At 43.2% G+C, this 5,439-nt stretch overlaps 1 non-coding gene across 1 annotated transcript; it reads left to right on the top strand.

Moving 5' to 3' along the window:
* The first annotated feature begins 306 nt into the window (after positions 1 to 306).
* Positions 307 to 408, top strand: LOC119624663 (small nucleolar RNA U13). Its single transcript, XR_005240814.1, has one exon. It is a non-coding gene; the product is annotated as a small nucleolar RNA U13 (small nucleolar RNA).
* Positions 409 to 5,439: the final 5,031 nt, after the last annotated feature.

Genomic DNA, 5,439 nt, shown 5'->3' with positions numbered 1-5,439 from the left:
CTCTTCTTTTTTTTTTTTTTTTGAGATGATGACTCGTTCTGTCACCCAGGCTGGAGTGTAGTGGCGCGATCTTGGCTCACTGCAAGCTCCGCCTCCCGGGTTCATGCCCTTCTCCTGCCTCAGCCTCCTGAGTAGCTGGGACTACAGGTGCCCACCACCACGCCTGGCTAATTTTTTGTATTTTTAGTAGAGACGGGGTTTCACCGTGTTAGCCGGGATGCTCTGGATCTCCTGACCTTGTGATCCACCCCCCTCAGCCTCCCAAAGTGCTGGGATTACAGGCGTGAGCCACCGCGCCCAGCTATAAACCTCTTTATGTCACCTAGTTCTTTTGATTTGTAGTTCATGAGCATGTAAGAGATATGCCACCTTTGAACCTTATTACGTCAGCACATTATCTGTCTCACCTAAACAAAGAAATAATTAGCCAGTCTCAGATATTCCTTTAGAGTAATGCAAACAGACTAATATATGCACAAACCTTGGAAAGGACTTCAGACTTTTTAATCTACAGGCCACAGGAAGCTGTTGAAGGTTTTACAGCAGAAGAGGTATTACGAGAAAATCTATGTTTTGGAAGATAGCTGTGGAGGATGTGAAGAAGGATTGGAGTCTGCAGCCGGCCTAAAAACTTTAGGAGCTATTAAAACAGTCCTGGCAAGAGATATGATGAAACTAACTCAGTCAAGAATCATGAGATTGGAGATAACCAGGAGAGATCTGCGAAATGATTATAAAGAAGGTAGAAGATAACATGATTTATTGGATTTCTATCTTGCCCCCAGGCTCCAAGATAGGTACTTTATATACCTTATTTTATTTACTCTTTACAACAACAACCCCGTGAGGTAGGTGTGATGTGCCCCTTAAGAAATTGAACATCTGGGAGGCTAACTCACTCAAGATCACACAGGCATTAAATGTCAGAGCCAGGATTTGACCCAATGTCTGCTAGATGTCAAAGCCCATATGCTTTCTCTCTACTCAGATAGTACCAAGAGGACTTGATGACTGATTACGTATTTTCTCCAATTAGGGTTCCATCGTCGCCCACTTTCCTAAATTTTGTAGGAAGCCATGTGTGTGCTCCAGCCTCTAGCAGCCCTGAGGAAGAATGTATTCCACTAGGTTACACTGTGCTAAGGGAAGGAGTACTTCTTACATTAAGCAGAGTGTGGAGGCCAAGGAGTGTTCAACCTGTCTAGGTGTGTATTTGTTTTCTATTGTGGCTATAACAAATTATTATAAGCAATTATCATAAATCAGTACACATGTATTACCTTACAGTTCCATTAGTAGTCTACCATGCGTCTCACTGGGCTAAGACTGAGGCATCAGCAGGGTAGAGTTCCTTTATGGACGCTTTAGGGGAGAATTCTCTTCTTGACTTTAAGAGCTTCTAAAGGACACTACTCTGGCTCATGGCCCCCTTCCTGCAAGGGCAGGTTGAGTCCCTCTTACATATCATCACTCTGACCATCTTTACTGCCTCCCTCTTCCCCTTTAAAGGAAACTTGTAATTACATTGGGCCCACCCAGATAATCCAGGCTGGTTTCCCTACTTTAAGGTCAGGCGATTAGAAACCTTAATTTTATCTGCAAATTTAATTCCTTTTTGCCAAGAAAGGTAACATGTTTACAGGTTCTGGGGATCAGGACACGGATACTTTGGAGGCCATTATTCTGCCCAACATGCAGTTCTTTATGACGATTTAGATTTGAATCTTGTATTGCTAGTTTTAGAAATTTATAAGAAGAGGGTGGTGAGTAAAGAGTTAACTAGCCATCCAACAAGCACAATGACCTCTTGACAATGTTGAGCGTGGTGTAGACTGGTGGGCCAAGAGCTGGGCCATTGGGGTAGGCAGTTCACATCTTCGAAGAAATGCTCATCAAACCATGACCAGTGGAAACCAGGACACCAGTCACCTGGGAAACCAAGTAAACATAAACATACAGCCATCCATCACTGCCATCTGGAAGAAATTGGGTAGTGAGGGTCTTCCTGTTAGGCCTTGCTTCAGTATTTATTTGTGTAGCTGGAGATCCCAGACCAGCCTTTCTGTCAGCGATGCTTCAGTGAAGAGCATGGGGCTGAATCTCAGCTTGGAATTAAAACATGCCACCTTTCTGTGTGAATGTGGATGTAAATATTACCAGCAGACAGGTCACTCAAGAGATAGGTGCCCGTATTTCCAAGTCTAAACAATCTCTGTAGGTCAGACAGGGAGGCCCCATGTGCTTGTTGGCAACACCACCTTTAGCAGAAGTCTGAATTCCTGGTGAATGCTGCCTGTGTTCTGCTCTATCCAGGAACTATGGCCTCCAGAAGCTTTGCCCTACAAGCTCCATCCTAGTCAATGACTTCAGGCAGAAATGTGCAGGGAAAAGATGGCTTCAGTTGGGTCCACTGTATGAGGTGATGTGTAAGTTTTATGGGCTCTCCTCCCGGGAGTCCTTGCTTTTGACTGAGAATGTGTTTTCAGTTGTTGCTCCAATCTATCAGTGGTGATAGATTTGACCAGCTCCCTGCATATGTTCTCGCCCTGTTCCCCAAGTGATTCAAAGCATATTTACAAAACAGCTGGCTCAGGTTGACAGGGGGCAAGTCTGAGGCGTGGATCAGAGCACAGTGAAGTGACCCATACAGGGAACAAACTTATGACCTTGGCCTCCTAAGCACTATCTCCTTACAGATTCAGCTAATACAGCTCCTGAAAGCCTGCCCTTCATCTATGTCCACATGCCACATTGAAATACTCAAAGGCCGCCTGGCAACAGCAAGAAGGAAAACATTCAAACCAAGTTAGATTTCCTGGCATCATGTTGTTTCTTCTTAACTTGAAGATACATTTGGGGACCCCTAGTCTGGTGACACTGAATTAGATTCAGTCAAACACTTTCTGGATGACCATGGAATACTGTGAGTTAACAAGAGACTCTCCCATCCTCATCCATGGTTACAGTGTAAGCTCCTGAAGGGCTTGGCCTGTGTTGTACTTAGTCCTTGGCACAGAACAGATGTTTAAAGCATGTCAGTGAAATTAACTTTAAAAATGGATAAATTTGGCCGGGCGCAGTGGCTCACGCCTGTAATCCCAGCACTTTGGGAGGCCGAGGCCGGCAGATCACGAGGTCAGGAGATCGAGACTATTCTGATGAACACGGTGAAACCCCGTCTCTACTAAAAATACAAAAAAATTAGCCGGGCGTGGTGGCGGGCGCCTGTAGTCCCAGCTTCTTGGGAGGCTGAGACAGGAAAATGGCATGAACCCGGGAGGCAGAGTTTGCAGTGAGCGGAGATCAGTCCACTGCACTCCAGCCTGGGAGACAGAGCAAGACTCCATCTCAAAAAAAAAAAAAAAAAAAAAAAAAAAGGATAAATTTGTGAGATAAATTCAATTTTTACATGTACCCTGACTTTACTTTGAAAAGCCAAATTCTCAAAAATTCTTATATTCCTTGTCACTTATTTCATGGACGGCAAATAACCTAGAGTAATACTGCCCAATAGAAATGTAACACAAGCCTCAAATACAAGCCACATATATACTTTTACATTTTTTAGTAGCCACATTAAAATAAGTAAAATTAAATAGATAAAATTAATTTTCATACTATATTTAACCCAATATATCAAAAATACTGTAATTTCACATGCATGTTACATAAACATTATCAATGAGCTCTTTTTCATTTTCTATTTTTTAAATAACAACTCTAGCAGCCCATCTCAATTCGAACTAGCTAAATAGCCACATGGGGCTTACTGCTACTGCATTCAATAGCACAGCTCTGGGCTCCTCTTCATTTTCCGTTCTCTCTTCCTTTTCATTTGTCTTTCCACTGCTTACCTTTGTGCCCCTACTCGCTCCCCTCCTCTTCCCTCTTCTGTAATATCAATTTCATTCAGAAATGCCCTCCCCATACCTCTGCCAGCTCAATTGCACCTACCCTGCTAGGACAGTCTCAAGACTGGTGAATATTATGATTAATTAATATCCAAATAGCCCTTAGTAAAGAATCCTTACTTTCATTGGCTCGTTAATAATGGCATGTAATAAGTGTCATTATTTCCTCTTTATTGTTGAAGAAACAGGTTGAATTTCAAACTATTCAGTGGTAGAGCAAGGACTTGGAAGCAGGTGTTCTGGGTTCAGAGCTTCCCACCATGCCACACACATGCTGCCATTGCAGAAAGAAACCTCCACTCGTGGCCTCCCTCTCTCCCTTCTGACGGGAAAGAAAGAAAATGAAATAGCAGTTCCAGTAAATTATAACATGTGCTGTAATAGAAGAGACAGAGGGTTCTATGCGAGCATTTGGAAAGGGCATGTAACCTATCCTGCGGGAAGTCACCGGAAATATGGGATTGCAGAACAGAGTGAAGTGATCTATACAGGGAACAAGCCTATGACCTTGACCTCCTAAGCACTCTCTCCTTACAGATTCAGCTTCTGGAAAGACCCCGGTGAAGTGAGTCATAGTTTTAATCAACTGTCATGTTATAGTTTATTTCAGGCAAGTGGTTTAGGTAGGCACTGTCACATTATAAATGTCATTACTAGCTAAGACTGGCCTGAGGCTCAGAGAGCCACAGACAGTTTGAGAATATCTGCCCAACTCTTTCCTAAGCCCATTATTGTAGAAACTGCCCTGATTTTGGTGGGGACTTTTGGATCCTGAGAAGAAAAGCTAGACTTGTGGAAAAACACATTTCTCATGTGCCATTTGCATGCAGCCCCCCACTTTCCATTATTACGCTCATTTTAGAGCTCCAAGCGTCATGCCTGGACCTCTTAGTCCTGCTTTCAGGAAGAGATTGAATTCATCTTTATTCTTTTCTTTCTGAGTTTTAAGCAATAGCAGTATGATAACACTTCTCAATTTTATTTCCAGCTATACTTATGGCCTCAATTTTCTTCTCAGTGACGCTCTCAGGTAGACTTAATTCTGGTTGTTTTGCAGCTTTAAGTTTTGCACAGTCTTGCTGGCCTACAGTGCCCCTTTGCTTGGAACTCCAATGCTGTGATTTTCCTCTTGAAATCCAAATCGTCTTTGAAAAAGGCAACCAGTTCCTCACCTAAACCACGTCTAAACAGGTCTGGTTCCCAGACCATATCTGGCATGAAAAGAGGTTCAGTGTAGCACACAATAGATGACTGTAGTCTAATTTTAGACCAGATGGTTGACCATGTCTCCTCCCTGTGAGCCCATCTCTTACCTCCATCAGACCAACTCCTTAGGGAGGGACCCTCACAAGCATCAAGAACATACAGAAATAAATACATGTCTTGTCCTAAAACACAGAGGTGATCCCGCTATTGTCCTGATTAAGACATTTTCACAGTTCAGTATGCTCTACAAGATGAAGTCCAAACTCTTCAACCATGTAACAAAGTCCTTCATGTTTCCTCCCTCCCCAGACTCCTCTTCTAT

The sequence above is a fragment of the Chlorocebus sabaeus genome, chromosome 20, assembly GCF_047675955.1.
Source record: "Chlorocebus sabaeus isolate Y175 chromosome 20, mChlSab1.0.hap1, whole genome shotgun sequence".
Taxonomy (NCBI): Eukaryota; Metazoa; Chordata; class Mammalia; order Primates; family Cercopithecidae; genus Chlorocebus; species Chlorocebus sabaeus.
The sequence above is the reverse complement of the archived record's forward strand: the minus strand, read 5'-3'. Positions and strand labels throughout refer to the sequence as shown.